At 44.0% G+C, this 19,648-nt stretch overlaps 2 long non-coding RNA genes across 2 annotated transcripts; one reads left to right on the top strand and one right to left on the bottom strand.

Moving 5' to 3' along the window:
* The first annotated feature begins 3,278 nt into the window (after nucleotides 1–3,278).
* On the top strand, nucleotides 3,279–19,620 carry LOC139796875 (uncharacterized). Its single transcript, XR_011726186.1, has 2 exons — nucleotides 3,279–3,354; nucleotides 18,428–19,620. It is a non-coding gene; the product is annotated as an uncharacterized lncRNA (long non-coding RNA).
* On the bottom strand, nucleotides 13,416–18,159 carry LOC139796876 (uncharacterized). The gene is made up of 2 exons (XR_011726187.1): nucleotides 15,227–18,159; nucleotides 13,416–14,058 (listed from the first exon to the last, which is right to left on the bottom strand). It is a non-coding gene; the product is annotated as an uncharacterized lncRNA (long non-coding RNA).
* Nucleotides 19,621–19,648: the final 28 nt, after the last annotated feature.

The raw sequence follows: 19,648 nt of genomic DNA, 5'->3' as shown, positions 1-19,648 counted from the left end.
CAGACCTTTGGTTTTAGGAAGACCGACAGTACAACCACTAGTAGGAGCTCCTGGCTGAATCCTGATGCAACTGAGGGTTTTACACTGTTCCATGCCCTTAGCTCACTCCTTCTGGAAAGGTACCAGGATCATTTCTTTCCATCTCCTGGTGGATAAAGGGATGCCAGTGGCATCTCATCTTTGTTAAGTTAATTTGGAGAGGTGCTAGGCTTTCCTCCTGAATGGTAGACTCTGTGAACTCTTCATTTTCCCAGCTTTGTGCTGTGCCTTTATTTGAACACATTTTGTTGGGATTATTTGAGGTCTTGTCAGTACTTCTTTTGTGACCAAAAGATAAGGTCTCCACTCACTCTGTGGTTGGAAGAGCACAGAAGAAAGTATTAAGTTTTGTTTTCTTTCCAGTTCAACAAACCCATGAGTCTCCATTTTCAGCTGCTTTTCTTCATCTGTTAACACCAGCAAAGGCAAGTTTTCATAGAGTGGTAGGTTAGATTGGGTTGGAAGGGGCCTTAAAAGGTCATCTGGTACAACTCCTTTGCAATGAGCAACGCTGTCACTAGACCAGGTTGCTCAAAGCCCAACATGACCATGAACACTGCCAAGTATGGGGGGGCATCCACAACTCCTCTGGGCAACCTGTGCCAGTGTCTCAGCACCCTCATCGTAAAAACTTCCTTCTTAATATCTACTCTAAAGCTACAATCTTTCAGTTTAAACCATTACCCGTGGTCCTATCACTAAAGGCCCTGCTAAAAGATTTGTCCCCTTCTTATAGGCCCTTTTAAGTATTGGAAGGCCATGATAAGGTGTCCCAAAACCTTTCCCTAGGCATCTATTTGCATCTGGTCTTGGGAGGGATAGAGGAATGGACCATGATGTTTGTGTGGACACCACCTTAGCCCCTAGCTTCATGCCTCAGCTCTTCAGGGACATCCTTCCCTCAAAGCACTGCACTCCTTGGAGCAGCACCAAGTAGCTGAGAGGAGAAAACAATCCTCTGACTGGTTCCCATACACCCCACCCTCCCTCACCTTCAACACGAGCTGTCATTCTGGGGACATGAAGAGGAAGAGCCAAGCCCAGCCTGAATAAAAACAACCCTTAGCAATATAAATCAGTAGGAACAACTTTATACAACACTGCCAAGAGAAATCTGAATCCTCTCTTCTGAGCCTTCTCCTGGTTTTGTCTACCATGAGGCTCTCCATTGCAGCCACAGGTTTGAACAGTCTCTGTCAGAGTATTTAGGGGCAGGATGTTCTTCCCAGGTGACCTTATTTCCAGCTAATTTCTTGCCTGTCAACTCTTTCAGCTGAGGTAAGTTTAGAAATGAATTTGCTGCTGGCAGAGATGAAGGACACCAGAAAAGGCTGTGCCCAAGTCAGCAGAATGCTGTGTTTGAGCAAGATCAGGGTCAAGCACTCTGTAATTCTATGTAAGTCATACAAAGCACCCACTCGTCACCAGCACTAATATTTTCTGCTTATGCCTGACCTCTGTCAGTTTTTCTTTTATCTTTACCTTTTCAAAAATACCATTTACTAAAAACTGTTAGACCCAAGACAATGTGACACTGGCTGTGAATCAGCTGTCACACCAAAAGCACAGAGCCTGCTCACAGGAACTTACAGCAGCCATCATGTTCATTTGAAAAAAAAAAAAAAAAAAAAAAATCGAACCTGTTTCAAACAGATTTCAAAGAAATATTGCAGGACACCTTTGCAAAGCCTTGACAGTCATAATTGGGATTGCTCAGAACAGAAATTCGAACTTTTGAAATTTAACTCATTTAACCAGGGAGCAGATCCTCTCAGGGAGGTGACACACCCCATAAAAGCAGCCCATGTTGCAAACTTTGAATATGAAATTCTCCCAGCAAATTGCTCCTCAAGAAGCTGCCAGTGAAGAATGATTTCCAGAATGATTCAGCAAACAGCTCAAGAAAATTACAGTCTCTTCATGGACAATTCACAAATGGAAGATGTAGTTTGTTGAATGATATTCATTCCACAGTATTCTTCCACCTATATTTATCCCTACGAACACAGTCAGTGCTCTCAGGTGGACCCTTTAACATATAGAGCACCTGTAATGTGCTCTGTCTGGAGGCAAGGCAATTTTATACAGAACTTCTACAAAAAGTAATAAATTATGCTAAATGTCTAAAGCAAGCTTTCCCTTTTCCCCCCTGTTTTTCCTTTTCATATCATGGAGCATAATGTACAAAGGACAGTAATAGGATCGTAAATAATATAATATCACCCTGAAGGACTGCATTTTTCATGCCTGTGTGGAGAGCAGGGAATTTTTGCCTCTGTATGGCAATACTGACAAGCTGGACCATGGGGTCATTTCTGTGTGTCTTTGCCCATGTGATAAACATCTTTAACAGGTTCTACAAGAGGAGCACTATACAGCATGTTTTGAACACCGAAGCAGGCAGAAATTGCATTTCACAGAAAGCACTTTCAATTCCCAGGTGCTGAATTCACTTCCAAAATTATAAGCTGGGCCATCAGATCAGAGGAATTTCTTCTCATCCTTCCTTGCATGTGTCCTGCATTGGCCTCACAAAATGCTGATGGGACACTAGAGAAAGGAGAAGCAGGGAAATAAAGGAGCTGCCATTTCTCCAGAGGACAGCATCATGCCCTGGTGCCTGCTTCGTCAAGTTAAAGTAGCCCCACTTACAAAAGAAAATAAAGGATTAGTTGAAAGGATAGATTTTTTGTTATTATCATTATAATTGTTGTTATTTATATTATTATTTAGTGATGGTCCTACGATAGCATGGTTTGTTTATTGTTTCCCCCTCCTAGAAGGGAGTACTAACTCATAGTTAGTACTGAAGGATGCTGTTTGGGAAGAATATTTATTCCAAAAAGGAGGCAAGTGTTACCTGTCGTTCTGCCTTGACTGGTTATCCCCTCACTGCTAAATCCCCTTGGGAAGCAAACAGAAGTTTCAGGTGTTACTGTAGCAGGGCCAGGTGAGACTTCATGGCTCAGCTGTGTTTGCTCACTGAGTCAGGGCTTGGGCTGGATGAGGCTGTGGAGACCTCTCCCTGCTCCTGCCTGGACCTGCCTCCTGGGAACAGGCCCTACATCCTCTCCTCAGCCATAAACAAGTGATGTTTGCCAGGTGCTGGTGACACCAGTGCTGCTCAGTGTTTGCTGCACTCCCTTTCTTAATTTCCTGGGGTAGGGAAGCCCATGTGTGTTCATGCCTTCATAAATTGTCCTCTCCCAGTTCCCAGCCTCTGAGGTGGCCTCCTTGCCCCCTTGTGCATCCCAGAGAGAGGCTGAGAACTTCAAAGAATGACTCAGCAGATCAGGAGGAAGACATCGAGACAAGGTGAGTCTCACGTTGAAGGGGGAACTAGAGCAGTCTTTGATGCTATGAAGAGAACCTGGGCTGTTAAAGCAAATATTCAATCAGGTTTAACAAGGGGTGAGGTGCTTCTCTGCTGTCAAAACAGAGATATCACTCTGGTTGCCCCAGCAGCTCAGATGTCCCTGACACAGAGATTGTTTAGCACAAAGCCTGCAGATAAAAGAAAGTGAACCATATTTTTTCTTGCTTATGCAGATTTTTTTAATGCTATTTTTTTCTTAATATTTGTATTTTTATATTGAAATGTAGACGCTGTACCTAAAGGGTTTTGGGTCATTATATACAACTTGGAAATAATCCTTCTAGGCTGACGTAGCACAAACAAATAAGAAAGATTTCATCTCTTCTCTTTCTGTGTACCTGATATAGGAGTGAGGCTAAAATAGTGAGGAAGTGACAGAATCACCACAAACTGTTTGAAAAGAGGTGGCAGAGGGCAGTTGTGTCAGGCTGTTTGAGTGCCAGTTCTGATGCATTGCAATGAGTTGGTTACAGGCAGGGAGCACCAAGAGATGTTCCTGCAGAAAATCCCTGAAGACATCATGAGATCACACATTGAGAAGGCAACTCGGGGGCTGAGCAATGCTTGGCACTCTCTCAGAATCACAGTGATGCTGCTTGGATGGGGCTCCAGAGATCTCTAACACAACCTTCTACTTGAACCATCACTATTGCCAAGATCAGATAACATCAGCCAGAAAGAGGAGCTGCAAGAGGCTGAAAAAATAAGAGACAGGGGGAGGGAAGCCCTGGGAAGTAAAGAGTCAGAGAGAAAGAATTTGGGATGAAGGAGCCATGAGCAACCTGACCTATCTGCAGATGTCCAGGTTCATTGTAGGGGGATTAGACTAGATGACCTTTAAAGGTCCCTTCCAACCTAAACTATTCTATGATCCTATGATATGCATGGCACAGACTTGAGGCTGTCCTCCTAGAAGGACCTCATGTTTATTTTTGGACTCTACAACTACCACGGCATCACATCCCACTATGACCTGGATGGTCTCCTGTTTCCATGAGTTTTATAAGTCATAGTAGATCAATCTGCCCACTCTTGAATTTTAGGTGTACTTCCCTTGGTCTGTGTGTCAGTATAGATCCTAGATCAATGAGAAACTGGGCTTGAACCCAGGTTATCTAAGGCAACAGCACAGCAAGTGCTCAGACTGACTTGGAAGTAAATGAACACATGCTTCCTCATTGCTCTCTCTCTACAGTCATGAGCCTCCCTCTCCCATGAAAATTTGGAACTTGGCAGCTCGGGTTTGCTTTGCTTGTTATTGGGAGTGATTGCCCTGGCAGGGATCCTGAACCAGCAAACCACATGCAGTGGGACATTCTCTGTATCTCATTCAGAGCCTTAGGGAGCCAGGTTTCCACAAAAGAAATTGGGTTTGGAAATTTTGTACCCTCCAGTAGAGCGAATGCATGAATATTTCTGTTCCTGACCTGATTTTCCATCAGTTCCAGGGGGTATTTCAATTCGTTATATCTCTTGATTAGTGGAGGGGAGACCGCTTTGCTTTGCTGTTTCTTTTCCAAGATTAGCTGGTTCTGAACATCCTGAGTGTTTCCCTGTCCCTTCCCCAGTAACCCTTTCAGGAAGTTTCACAATTAGGATTTTGATCCATTTCAAATAGCTTGTTTCTCCCAGCTTGTTTCTTTACCACTCCCTTCTGAGGTCAGCCCACCAGAAGTGAGAGGGGGTGGAAACCATTCAGCTCCCAGATGTTATTCCAAGGAAGAAGGAAGTTCACCAGTCACAGACAGTGATGCTTTGTTCTCACATGCTGGATACACTCAATCATGGCCTTTCCCTGACTCACCTAGTGGCCTCACCTTTCTTTTCCTTAGGAGATGTCTCTAAATCACTGGGAAGATGGCAAGGGTGTAGTTGAGATAAACTTATTGCCCTGTGGTTTTCCCCATATGTGTGTTGGTGAGATGTGTCTAATGCCATGTTCACAACAGCTCTGCAAGCAGGCTGAGCTGAGGTATCCTCCCCAGTCCAGGGACAGATTTCCTGCCCTTCATCTCTCCCACAACATAACAGCAGCTATGGGCCATTCTTAGCTACACCTTCATGGGCAAATCAAGCTCTGGTGTATCTCCAACTGTGCTCCAGAACTCACCTGTGAGAAAATTCAGTCTGTTTGGGTGCTGGGTGAGCATCAGCTCAACCCCATGCACAAACTGATGTAGCCTCAGTATCCAGCAGGACTTCTGAGCCCAGGCTACCTCTGGTCAACCTACAAAATCCACTCAGGACGATGGGAGGGGAGAGGCCACTGTGTGGCTGGACTGCGTCTCCCCAAGGTTGGAAGTAATTTCACACTGGTTGCACAATGTCTTCAAAGGATAAAGTGAGGAATAGTTCAAGAGAGAGTTTTGCTTATTTAACAGCTGTCAGCTGGCACTGAAGCTCCTGCCATGCAGCAAAGCTGTAGCAACTCTTCTCAGACTTACCTCCCATGTAAATGTGAGCTGAGTAACAGCTGGGTAGCAGGGAGAGTTTGCTCAGTCATTTGCCTGTCCCTGAGAATCATGACTACACTTGGTCAGCATGTATCAAAAGCACATCACTCACCACTACTTCCAGAAATAATGAGTAAATTGCTTTTTGAGTCACCACTGATTGTTAAAAACACCTACCTCAATGCATCTAATTCCAAAATAGATTTTTTATTTCCTCAGTTAGTCTGTCCTGATAATGCAACCTTGTGTATCAGTAATGTGATGTGTGGTATCAGGCTTTCCAGGTTCTTCTACATCTTTCTTCTCCCCTTAATGTATAAGTTTCTTCTAATCTTCAATCTGAAACCACCAGTTAGTGTGAGGGAGCACACTGACAATCCAACAAAGAAATAAAAACTCTTCTATCAGATCTGTGTTTTTCTCAAAATGTATGGTTATAAGAAATTGCTTTTTATAATCCAGGCCTAAAGATCAGATTATTCAGGTCATGAACAACTAAGAATGAAAACTGATTATTGCATCCTTTAAAAAGGGAGTTATTTATCTCTATTGGATTGCACCTTATGGTGAAATCCATAACTACAGATCAAAATACTAAGTGTTAGTTAAGTGATTTGTTAATAAAAACTGATTTAACAGTAACCTCTTAGTCTTCTATTATGAGGCACACACAATGAGGTATAAAATGTTTGACATTTTACTCATGCAATTACATCTCTGCTGGGAACATGAAATCCCTGGGAAAGGACTTCTGGCAGTCATCTCGTCCGTGATCCTGCTCTGACACAGGATCAGCTTGACCTGCATTGGTCCTGGAGGTCATTCTTAAGAACCCCCACTGGGAGACTCCCCAGCCTTCTGAAGCAATCCCCATTTAATTGAGAACTTCCTCTACCAAAGCATTAGCTGCCTTGTTTCTACAAAAAGAGCTACAACACTGAGGCAGCCTCACACAGGTCTTCTGACAGATGGGCCACAGATTCCCCTGGGAGTTATTTGAATATTTATCTCTTCAGCTGAATTCCCAGGAAATCTAACCAAGAACCTGGCAGTAAAGGGTCTGACTTAAAAACTGCCTATGAAGAAGAGCTGCTTAGATGAACCCAGAGATATCCATCTCCTGCTCTGGAGGGTATTTAGTCATGACCCTTGAAATTCAGCTCACCTGCATGCTTGGTGTTAGATGAATGCTAAAGTATTTTGCTGAACTGTGCCCACATATCTCTGTTTGTCTTCCTTAACTAGCTGAGGCCACTTTACTCAAAGAAGATGGACAGCACAGAAAATCTTAAATAACCTGTCAATTAGTAACTGTAGAGTTAATCCCTTTGTTTGATTTCCTACATCTCTTAAAGGATAGGTTCAAAGCAGCATTATCACAACTCTGCACCAGTCCAAAAAGATGAGGCTTTAACATATGACTACCTCTTCCATTTCAAAGTAGCACCATCTGTTAAAACTCACTCTTCTGCCATGGGTCATTATCTTACAAGGAGGTTCACCACCATATACAGTTTTAGGTTAAAAAAAATCATGGGAGACATCATTTATGACACCACAAAGCAGCCTCAGAAGCTACCCAGAACAGGAATGCTCTATTTTGAATCTGACAGAGGTGAGGGATGGGGGATCATGGAAGATGCAGCCACTTTGCAATGGTGATAAAGTGTCACTAGATACCACACAATGATGTCAAGTTCTTGGGAAGCTGGTCATGGAGCCTGACTTTGGATAAGCTTGGATGCAGCTGACCACCACAGAAGAAAAACATAGGGGAAGAGTTTACAATTCCAGCAGTAACACCCAGTTGAATTTTACTTGTTGCAGGAGAAATTAACTTTCTCATTTCTATTTGACTGAGCAGGAACTTGAAGGCAGTCAGGTCTTCTCAGGGATGCCTTCATATTTGTTTGCTCCAAAGCTCTGGTACTCATAAAACAGAGATCTGCAAAGGTAAATGGGATTAATTCCACATGAGTTTCAGATCATTTGTGAGTTTACACAGTGTTCCAGCCAGCTAAATTTGTCTCAATAATTGATGCTCTTACACCAGCAAGCAGCCTTCCTTATGAATGCTTGTCAACAACTGCCACTAGCCTTTTCACATGTCCTTCAATAACCAAATATAAATAAATCTGTGTCTTCAGAGACCATGCCATTGTGGTCCAGGCCACAGTCTAATTAATGAATGAAGTTTTCAGTGAATCACTTCTCTCTTTCAATACTGATTTAAGATGATTGCTGACCAGAGGATGCCTTGAACTATTTAACTTCTTGAAGAGAGCAGTTTGGTTGCTTGGGCTGTTTTGTTTTTATTCAGAATGGTGTTCAGATAAAGTTTAGTACTATGACATGGACAAACCAAGGTCAAGTCCCCAGCTATGTCTGAGACAAAGCAGAAAATTTTTTTGCCTGTGGAATAGGTGCCTTGCACCATTGTTCATGCAAGTCCCTGAAGAAGCCAGATAGCACAAAACTGGTAAATTAGCCTGAACAGAACAGCTCCTTTAGAGCTAGATTAGCATGGACACATCTATTATACATCTACTGTGATCAGACACTTCATCCCAACCAGTGCCATAATCTAGTGATTATCCCAACCATACATGATCTAGTGGAAGGTGCCCCTGCCCATGGAGGGGGCTTAGAACTACATGATCTTTAAGGTCCCTTCTAACCCTAGCCATTCTATGATTCTCTTCTTTACAAATCAAAGCTATGCCCTGACTTTTCACCATTCTCCTGGCTTCTCAGTCAAGTAATAGCCAAAATCAGTCAGTCATTCCAAACCAGTCCAGCCTGATGCAGCGCAAGTCACAGTGGAAAACTGTTCACCACAATGCCTTCCAGGTACCTGTAGCTTGAGCAATGGTTTAGCTGGATTTCCTCCCACCCCCCAATCAGGGGCAAAGCAATTACACTCAAAATAGCATAGACTGAGAGCTACCAAAAGTGAGGAGCTGCTTTTCACCAAGAATTAGTTACTGGCTGAAAATTCCTCTGATAAGACAGGAGTAGTTACCAGTAGTGACTGCTCTAATTAAAACCAAAACAATTTTCATTACCTCTGCTTTACTTCACACAACAGCAATGTCCTGAAGCAGTCACCTTTTAGACCTTACTGTAAAAGAGGCTTCTACTCTACAAATATTGTCTGCTCATGCAATGCAAGCAAATATCTCTATATAATTTTAGAGGACAGCTGCAATTCCGTGTGAGCATGCAGCAAACACTCATGTTCAGCATGTACCGTGTCTGCTCCTATGCAGAAATGAGATCAAGTCAAGCTCTTTCTGGCCCCTGCATAGAATCATGGAGTCATTTTGATTGGAAGATCTTTGCTTTAAGATTATCAAGTCCAACACAGTGCTGACTGCCAAACCCACCACTAACCTATGTCCCTCAGCACCCCCATCTACATGGCTTTTAAACATCTCCAGGAATGGTGACTCCACCACTTCCCTGGGCAGCCTGTGCCAATGCCTGACAACCCTTTTGTGAAGAAATTTTTCTAATATCCAATCTAAACCTCTCCTGGAACAACTTGAGGCCATTCCCTCTTGTTCTATTGCTTGTTACTTGGGAGAAAAGGCCAACCCCTCGCTTGGCTCTTGGCTACAACCTTTAGGTACTTGTAGAGGGTGATAGTATCTCCCCTTCAGCCTCCTTTTCTCCAGACTAAACAACTGACCCAGGTGGGACGGACATTCCGTAGTGGAATGCTGTTAGTGCCATGCCCATACATTTGGGGTAAATGCTTCTGCAACCAGGATTTAACAGTCTCACAAAAGCTGGCACAGATTTTCACTCCCATCTTCCACTGCTTTGCCACTTCCACAGCCCTAAAAGATCAAAGGAAAGAAAGGTTTTGTTTCTAAAGAAGGTGGAAATGGATGATCCCCCACAGAGAACAAATCTTGGGGAAAACCAGACGAGACTATCACTACTGTCAGGACAGAAGGATTCAAAGCAGAAATCTGGTGGCACATGTGCACAGAGGAGAGGATGCTCAGTGTGTGGGTGCCAGGAAATGCAGTATCTCATTTTCAGAGCAAAATCAGCTTATGTTCAAAGCATGACATGACCACATCCCTCACTGAGGGCTGGCTCCTTCGCCTGCTGTGGAGAATTTACCATGACTCTAAAGCTGACACAAAAGCTTCTGAAGCAAAATACTGCTCTTAAGCAGTGAGTGTATCATCTGTTGGCCCAGGAGCAAGCAGAAGTCCTTGTCTTCACACTGCAGAGCAGAGAACTTGTGCTGCAAGGTACCAACCACCTTTGCCAGGCTGCAGTTCACAGTGTTCATCTAGGATGCTCACAGTTTATTTTAAAACAAAATCCACAGCTGCCAGGAGGAGTGGTTCTGCCCTCCTCCCCACCCCCAGCTGCACATTTCTGCCTCCCCGATGCCCCCAGCAGCTGATGAACTGTCTCACAGGCCTGAGCCATCTGAAGAGCAGCCACACTGCTGTGTCCAGAAGGCTAGTTAGGTGGTGTGAGGACACGGCTAAGGGAGAGAAGGGATGTGGTGGGATCAGCCTTCCAGCAGCTGCACAGACTTAGATCAGCTCCAAGCAGCCAGAAGGGATCCCATCCATGCTACATCTCCAAGCCCATTGCAGAGTCTGCAGGAACATACACAGGACCCTGGGATTTTCTGGGTGAGCACACCTCATTTCTCAAGATAAAGAGCTCTGCTCTGCAAGCACCAACTGCTCCAGTGCTCAGGTTGGAAAAGATTCCTGCTCAAAGGTCTCAGTTCAGCTTTGTTCATCAAATGAAAACTCAACACTTTGAGTCACAAGGTACTAGAAGCAATAAAATGAAAAGGATTGGTGTTTATACCCCTGCAGCCAAAACATGCTAAAGGTAAGATTTCAGCTGTAAAGTTAGCTTAGCCATTCTATCAACAGAAAATACTTTCCACCCTTGCTGTTTCCACTAACCCTTGTAGCAGCACCATACTGATTGCTCTATCCAGAACAGCAACAAGGTCAGCACAGCAGCAAAAGTGATGTTTTCCTCACTTCTTCCCTTTCTCACCTTGAGTGAATTCAAGCACACAGCCTGATGTTGTTGGTCACAAGGGCTACTGCTTCTCACTTTGTCAGGGAAAGTCTGTTCCTGTAATCAGGCTGAAGAAAGCCTGATGTTGCTGCTCTAGAGGAAGGATGATAAGCTCACAGGCTCAGGTTCAGTCTAGGTGGTTTAATTGGCACAGTCACCAGCCACATCCTGCAGTTTCCTTTGGAGATCAGAAATAAACAGGGGGAAGGTTTGACTTGTCATTAAATTAAAGGGTTAAATGTATCCCTGTGAAACAGCTCACTTCCCTTAAGGATGCAGGCTCCAGTGTCTTATCAGGATCTTTCACATCTGCTCATTGATTGTACCCTTTTTACAGGGAGTAGAGTTATCAGCTATGATATAAAACCTCAAAGAAAGATATTTCACATCTCTGCCCCTGTTTGTTATTTAAGACACTGGACTCCTCATGCTACATCAACCATACATAACAAATCATTTTGAAGGATGTTTTAGTACCTGTTCCACAAATCTGCATAGGCATCCTCTGACACATCCAAAGCCTGTAAGCGCACGCCTGCAACAGGGAACTGCTGGAACAGCACTTGGCTTTTTGACCAGGATATCAATTCCCCCTTTGTCCTCATGAAAAGGGGATATTTATTTAATTGTGCCTCCTTCTCCCAGGCTCTGCAGTTTGAGCTGTTCCCAGTCATGCTCTGCCGAGCCCGGAGGATGTCAGCTTGGCCGCTAATACTCAGGGAGCTGAACCTTGTCGGGATCAGCCAAGGATTTCATCAGCACAAGGTCAGGGCTGACACCTCCCTTCCTGTGGGAAACTCTGCTGCGAAGCAGCTCGCTGGCCTGGTGCTCTGCAGCACCGAGAGCACTTTCTGGAAACAGGGGATGCCTTTTCAAGTCTGAGTAGGGCTATCGGAGATCAAATCACAGCCATTGGAGTGTAAGGCAGAGAATTACACACCCCTGAACCAGCAGAAGTGCAGAGCTGTGCCCATGCAGAGCCTCACTGGGCTGACATCTGCAATATGCCTCAGCAGTGGCTGTCTGTGTGTGAGGAGCTGAGCACAGGAGGGCAAAATGATTGAAGGAGAAGAATTACTCCTGGCAGTCCTCTTCAGGAGGTACAGATGCACAGGAATCAGCAGGCATGCACAAATGTGTTGGTACCCAGACTGGCTCTGAACAGGCAGGCAAGCACGTGAAGATAGAGCATTAGCCCAAAGGCTGACCCATTTGTCCATCCTATGCTGGGGTTTCTTTGGAAGTTTTTTATGTTGTGCCCTGCAAATAGACAGAAAGCCCTGAGCAGTGAGGCCTGAGAAGTGCATTTTGCAGCACGCTGTTTATATCCTGCAGTTCCTGCCTGCTCTTCAATCAATGCTTGTCAGTAAGAACAAGTAAGAGCAAGTCAGGATCTCAAAAGGAACAAAGGGGGGGTTTTTGGTCTCCAAGGTGTTATATTAACAAAATATATATAAAATATATATATATTTATATATATATATTTATACACACAAACAAAACAAAACAAAAAAACAAAACCAACCAAACCAACCAAACCAACAAACAAACAAAAAAAAACCTCTCTGTGAAAAATAATACTTTCTGACTCAACTGCTTCCTAAGCTTCATTTTTGTTTTAGGTGCACTGAATTCCCTCAGCAGTAACACTGCATGGGGCACTTGATGGGATTCTGCTTCTGAGTTTAACAGCAGCACACAAGGTTGTAGATGCTCTATCCCCAAGAACATTCAGATTCAGGTTGGACTGAGCTCTGAGCACCCTGATTGTAGCTGAAGATGTCCCTACTCACTGCAGGGGGTTGGACTATATGATATTTAAAGTCTTCTTCCAACCCAACCTATTCTGTGATTCTATAAGCCTGAAAATGAGAATTATGTGCCCATCCTCTACACAGAATCTCTTAGTTTATGGTCTCTAGCAAATGTTTACTCCTCCCAGCTCTGCAGTGAGAAAGCAAGAGGCAACTGTCTCTTCAGTACAATTGTCATGATTGCAGATTTCTTCACCAGTGGCATGAGAAAGAGAGAGCACAGCACAGTCTTCTGAGTCTGGATCATTGGGGTTTTTTGAGGCTGGTATTTCAGGAAGTAAAATAAAAAATAATAAAAAAATCAACCCTAAGTGCTTCATTTGGTGGTCAGTAAGATTTGCTTCAGACATTATTTGACAGCTACCAGGACATACAAGGATATCACTTTCATAGAATGGCACAAGTGGCTTAAGAGAATCAGAACCAAGACTTCAAATACACAGTCAATGTTATTTGAAAGGATGTGAATTATTTGAATTACAATATATTCCTTACTAAGAAATACAGTAAGAGCTGTGATGGCCTGACCCTGGCTGGAAGTCAGGTGGCCACCAAAGCCCACCAAAGCCCACTAAAGCCACTCTATCAATATAACAAAAAGCCTCATGGACTGAGATAGGGAGATCACTCATCAGTTACCAGCATGGACAAAACAGACACATGTTGGGGAAATTAGTTTTATTTATTATTAATCAAATCAGAGTAGGATAATGAGAAATGAAACCAAACCTCAAAACACCTTCCCCCCACCCCTCACTTCCTCCTGGGCTCAAACTTCTGTGCTTCCAGTTTCTCCACCTCACCCCCCTTCTTCCCCAAGTACAAGGGATGGGGAATGGGGGTTGTGGTCAGTTCACTCCTTCCTCCTCAGAGAGAGGACTCCTCACACTCTTCCTCTCTTTCAATGTGGGTCCTGCTACAGTTCTTCAGCAACTGCTCCGGTGCGGGTCCCTTCCATGGGGTGCTGCCCTTCAGGAACTGACAGATCCAGCAGCATTCCACCCATGGTGTCACAAGTTCTGACAGCAAACCTACTCCAGCCTGGTCTCCTATCTCCAGAGGTCCTACCAGGATCCTGCCACCAGGTCCTGCTCCAGCATGAAATTCCCACAGGTCACAGCATCCTTCAGGCATCCACCTGCTCTTGCATGGGGTCCTCCATGGGCTCCAGGTGGATATCTGCTCCACTGTTAATCTCCCCTTCAAATAAGAGTCAATGTACAGGCAGCTGCTTTTCTTAAACTGAGTCTGCTAAACTCAATGCTACTGAACAGTTTTGAAGGTCACATCATAATCTCTGGTGTGCCTAAAAGAGATGTTTTCATTTATATATTTGTTCAAATCACTTAGCTGTACGAGTTTGTTCTAAGCTGCTCTGCCCTTTCTAGCAATTTGCCAGGTTTTTAATATGTGCTATTTTAAAAATACTACCAAAATGTTTTAAAATAGGTTGAAACTAATTAATTTTAATGAATGTATGTATACAAGAAACAACATTTCTACATTTACTATGCTACAATTAACAAATAGCTTAGAAATGTCAACAGGTATATCCAAGAAGATGGTAAAATGAGGATAATATTTAGCTAATATGACCCCATAATAGTTCCTAACTAAGGAGAGGGTAAAATTTTTGTCAGGTGCATTAACAATAATAGCTGCATTACCTGTGTCACTGGTAAGAGACTTGTTTTTCTGGATGTCTTTTTTTCAGGAGGTAGGTCCTAGCTGCCTCACTGTTCACAAGTCACACAGCAGAAACACATCTCTTATACACATCACCACATTTTTGATACTTTGTGGTATCCTGGACTTGTGAGCATCATTGAGTTAACTAAGTTTCACCAGGTCTGACAGGCCAGCTCCTCTCCAAGCAGCTCCTGGAGTTGTCAGAGCTGTCAGATCAGGCAAGGACTGTCAGGAAGCCCTGCCACTCAGGAATGAGTGACTCATGACATCCTATCTGATGATAGACTGCCTTATCCTGGTGTCTTTCTGCCCACACCTAAAATCTAGTTTGCAGTAAAGACAGCCCACGCATGTTCCAACATGCAGGTGAGGTGGCTGATCCTAGACCAGGACAAACAAGTGCAATAAGGAAAACTCCAACATGACCAAAAAATCTCACCAAGGAATCTTGCCAAGCAAGCTAATGATTTTTCCATTAATCACTTTGATGCATTTTTGAGTTGCACTTACGTGTTTCTTCTTTGGGGTCTGTTTGAATTATCTTTTTCCAACCTTAAATTCATAAATGCTTGTTAATATTTGAGAGCATTAAAGATACACTGAGCTCCTCTTACTGAAGACTGAAAAAAAGTACTGCCCAGATTCATGCTGTCTAAACTCTCTTTAAGTTTCTGTTCTTAAAAGTGTCCATTGCTGATTTGAAGCTTTTGGCTGTGCCCAACATTTATGAAACACAAGCCAGAGGGACAAACATTGAAGTATATGAAAATAGCTTCAGTTCTCACCTGGAAGATCACATCATCATAAAGGCACTCCTGGAAAGAGAAAAAGTGGTGGGACCAATACCTTTGTAACACACCAGGCTAATGCAGAAATAATAACAATAAAAAACCTTAAACTGTAATTTTCCTCTGTGGAAAGCTTAACTCTTGGATGGAGAACAAGCATAGGAATCACCAGCCTGAATGGTCTATGCAGAATGTGTGATCAATCAAATATAGAACATAGGAAAGGCATATTACATGGGGTGATGGAAGGCTGACTACAGAAATTGCTGTTATTCCCACTGTGATACTCTGGAAGGTAGCTATAAAAAACACTTCCCGTAAAGCAAGATGCAATTTGTACCTAGCATGGTTGTCCTGTTGGAGTGAGGTATCTGTAAACTATTGACTAGGGGTCTCTGCAACTGTTACAGTGATTCAGAAGTATATCATTTGCCACCCTTTAGCACAGTCTGATGCATCTGCATTGCTCCTTTAAAACAGAGTTAAAGGAGCTTTTAAATCAATGGTGCTTGACTTTGCACAAATGTAGAGCCTGACTTCAGTTCTAATGCACCCCTGCTAGAAAAGTTCTGTGATAGATATGTAGACAGATAGCTAGATAGACAGATAGACAAACAGATGTCAAAAGATGGTGAATGAATGTATAATTAAACAAGTAATGAACCTAACAGAAAAGCCTGCATACCTTACTCTGTATGTTTCTACATGCACAGAGTGTGTATGCACTTATATATGAGTAAACGCACAAAAATACACGTATTCTAAAACCAGATGCAGTTTAGTATTGATTGCACCCAATCTGACCAAAGACTTCCTCTAAAAAATGTATTCAATACGGCAGGTTGGGCTGTAAAGATAGCAAAACTGTTTTCAGATTTCTTCACAACTTCTTGAGCTGCTGAAAAGTCTAACTTACGTGGAAAGTCAGATGGATTTGGAAATCTGCCCTGAAACAGTTGCCAGCTCAGTATATCTCTAATACTTGGAATCCTCTAAATATAGGCCTTTTATTCTGGAAGAAGCAAGCACTGAGGATGCTATTCTGCTGCTGGGAGCAGTGGTTTCATTTTTCCTTCCGAGACCCACAGTTCAAACTGAGGCCGAAACAAAGGAACTGCTGTTCTCTCTATTCAAATTAATTTATTTAATAACAACTTAATAATTTCTTCTTTGTTATGGGGATTTTGGGAGGGTGGGGGTCTTTCTTTTGGAAAGATAGCTTCTCCAGAGGAACTGCCAGGGGCCCATCTAGTGCAGTATCCTGTCTCTGACAGTAGCTAATGCCATGGACTGTTATGGAGCAACCTATTTATAAGGGAAGTTTCTTCACCCTGAGGAGTTTGAGGTTGCCTGTGCCTGGAAGCATATGAGTTTATAATGCTTATTTTTATCCCTTCATATATAACCACAGATGCTCTCACCAGCCCTATCCAATTCTAATCCTTCCTGCTAGACTCTCTGGCTCGGTGCTGCCTAATGGCAACCATTTCCCACAGGTAACTTGCACTCTGCATCGCTGTGGGGCTGAGGGGGTAATTTTGCCCAGTATTGCCTTTCAGTGTTACTGGAAGCTCCTGCCTGGTGAGGAGGGGGAGCAGGAAAGCCTGATTTACATTCCCTGCACTGTTTCACAGAGGGTGATGGTGCTTTCTGGATACTTTTCTCTTTGTCTTTTTGCCTTTTAGCATGTTGCCTGCCTTTTCTCCCTCCCACACTTCTAATTTTTCAGTCTCTATTCAAAGACACCTTGCTGTATCTTAGCATTTCTATTATCCCATCTATAGCTCTTCTTTTTCTCCAATATCATTTCTGGAAATGTAGGAATGGAAGGACCCAGGAGACTGTTCAAAATCCATCAGCCTCCATCTTAGAACTAGTGTGAAGCTTTCTCCCTCACTGCTGCAGTCACTCCCAGTTCTGAGGGATGAAAACTTCACCTGTTAATGTGCTGTCTGGTCACTGTGGCTCAGCTTAGAGATTTCTGTCCTTGTGGTCACCCGAGAGGTTTTCCAGCCACCAGCTCTGCCTGTGGCTGATGTAGAGGGCCCTTGGTGTCCCTCACAGGGTCTCCTTGAACTGCAAAACCCAAATGTTTTTCTCTTCTTCCTAAAAGATGCCTTCCTCTGTCCCCTTGTTCAGACAGAAATTTCGGTACCTCTGATCTGTGAAATAGTGAAACACTCGCAAGGTTGTATCCTAAGCACTTTCTGTCCCATTCTTTAAACGTCCTTGAGGATTTTTTTTGCTCTCCTAACCAACCCTGTGCAGGAAAGACCACAAAGCCTCAATGAGTCTCTTTCCAGGCAGTGACATCTGACCACTCATAAAGCAGAGAGAGCAAATCTGTGCCCAAACTGGCCAGCTGTCTTCACACATAGATCCAACAGAGAGAGGCAGATTGAGATAGATGCCTCAACTTGTACCTATGGCATGAACACAGATGACACCTTCACGTCCTCAAGATTCAAGCATCATGGTGCTGCTGGCGGTGCTGGCCAGAACCTGCTTGCAGAGATGTTTTTGCCTAAGAGGGAGAGGGCACCATGGATGAGTTTTTCCTAGCACATTCAGTGAGATTTCACCTCTTTACCTCTTAAAAGAGTGGTTGTTTCAGAGTGACTACAACTCACTGATTTCTGGTCCACTTGCCCTCCTGCTAAGTTGGCCCCAAAGGAAAGTGTTCTGGGCAGCCCTCGTGCTCCCTACAAGGGAGGTTTGAAATTAAGAGAGACCTTGACAAGGCAGAAGGCTGACTGGGGGTAGCACCACAGTCTGAGACAAGGATGGGAATGCCAAAGTCTTAGTGGGGGGGACTTAGCAGAGCAAGGTTACCTACACTGCTCTCTTGGTGTCACCCAGGTCCCATGGGATGTGCAGCTCCCACCACATGGGCTGATGGGGAGGTGAGGGACAGCTCTGCCAACAGCACAGGAGTATCAGCTGTGGCAGGAGGTGGCTGTGTGAGGGCAGAGAAAAACCCACTGAAGTCATATAGGGGAGAGCAGGGAGAAGGGGATCTGCCTACACTGGCAGATGTTCTGCTGGGGAGAGCAGAGGTGGAAATGGGCAGGACAGCTCTGCCAGAGGAGACATGGAGGGGTCACTTGCTCCAGCTCACATCATCAGAACAGTGAAAGAAAGCCAGCTACAGACATGGACTTTCATCTTCATGTTGTTTTCTTTGCTCTTTATTAGCAGGAAGCTCCCATTTATGAGATTAAAGCTCCAAGAAGGCTCCAGAGTTCCAGCCTTAGTGATGCCTCTTCCAATCACTGAGCAGCAGTAACCAGAAAGCCTGAACACTTCAATGCACAGACTGCCAGCTAGATGAGAAGACTAAAGGCCAACTATTATCAAATATCCTGCAAATGTGTGCAGCCCAAAACAGCTACAAGGTGCCTGCAGGGTGGAAGCATTCATATGGCTGGAGATGGACTGGAAAGCAGCAAGGAGCAATGTCAAAATCAAACGAGGGTTTGATGGATGGAGGGGCAAATTTTACACAGACAGGGCAAAGAGCTGACCTTTCTTATCTGTGGCATTGCTGAAAGGGAAGATTTCAAAGAACAGCAGGACAGACACAAACAAAGCAAATAACTAGGAAAAAAAAAGTATTTGTCTTCTTTGCATTCTGGTATCCCAAGACAGTCAGCACCAGAGAGTCCTGCCAGAGGCCAGTCCATCCAGAGGATGCAGTCAGCTCCTCTGCAAAGAGCCAGAAATAAGCAGCCTGGATCAGCTACACCTGAACCAGCCCAAACAGATGTGCATCTAAGCAGGGTTAAAATCCCAGAGCTGGGGAGTCCACCCCCTCCCCTGACAATCCATTCCAGAATTCAACACATCACATCCAGGAGGTTTTTTCAAACATTGAAGCTATGTCTTTCCATGCTATAATTTCAAGATATTGTCTTTTCTCCCATCCACTGCAGAGATGGGAAACAGATTACTCTGGCTATCTCTGCAGCTACATTTGACATGTTTAGAGTCAGTTATTGCACCTGCATTTTTATCACTCTCCCTGACCCAGGCTTCTGAAAGGATCCTTTTACCACAGAAGCTGACAAGACTCTCTAATGGTGTCATCCTATAAAAAAACCACTCTTCTGAGCAAGGCCAGGGCACCAGTCTCAGTTTATGGTCTAAATCCTAAAGAGGCTATGTGACTTTCCCAAGGTCAGATGGCAACCCTAGGAGACAAGCAAGCTGCATCTCCTGCTCTCCCTCTCTTCCAAACCCACCTGCTGGGCTCTCCCCAGGCAGCTGGGTGAGAACTGAGTGTTACAGGCTCCGTTCCTCCAAATGACTCACTTGCTCAGTGTTTTCATAATGTGGGGAAGGAGGTGACTCAGAAACTGCTCCTCAATAAATAAATCATGGGTTGTTCACAAGGGTTGAGCTACAAAAGGACAGTGAGTC

Source organism: Heliangelus exortis, chromosome 5, assembly GCF_036169615.1.
Source record: "Heliangelus exortis chromosome 5, bHelExo1.hap1, whole genome shotgun sequence".
NCBI lineage: Eukaryota > Metazoa > Chordata > Aves > Apodiformes > Trochilidae > Heliangelus > Heliangelus exortis.
Note: the sequence above shows the minus strand (reverse complement) of the source record. Positions and strands in the feature narration are given on the sequence as shown.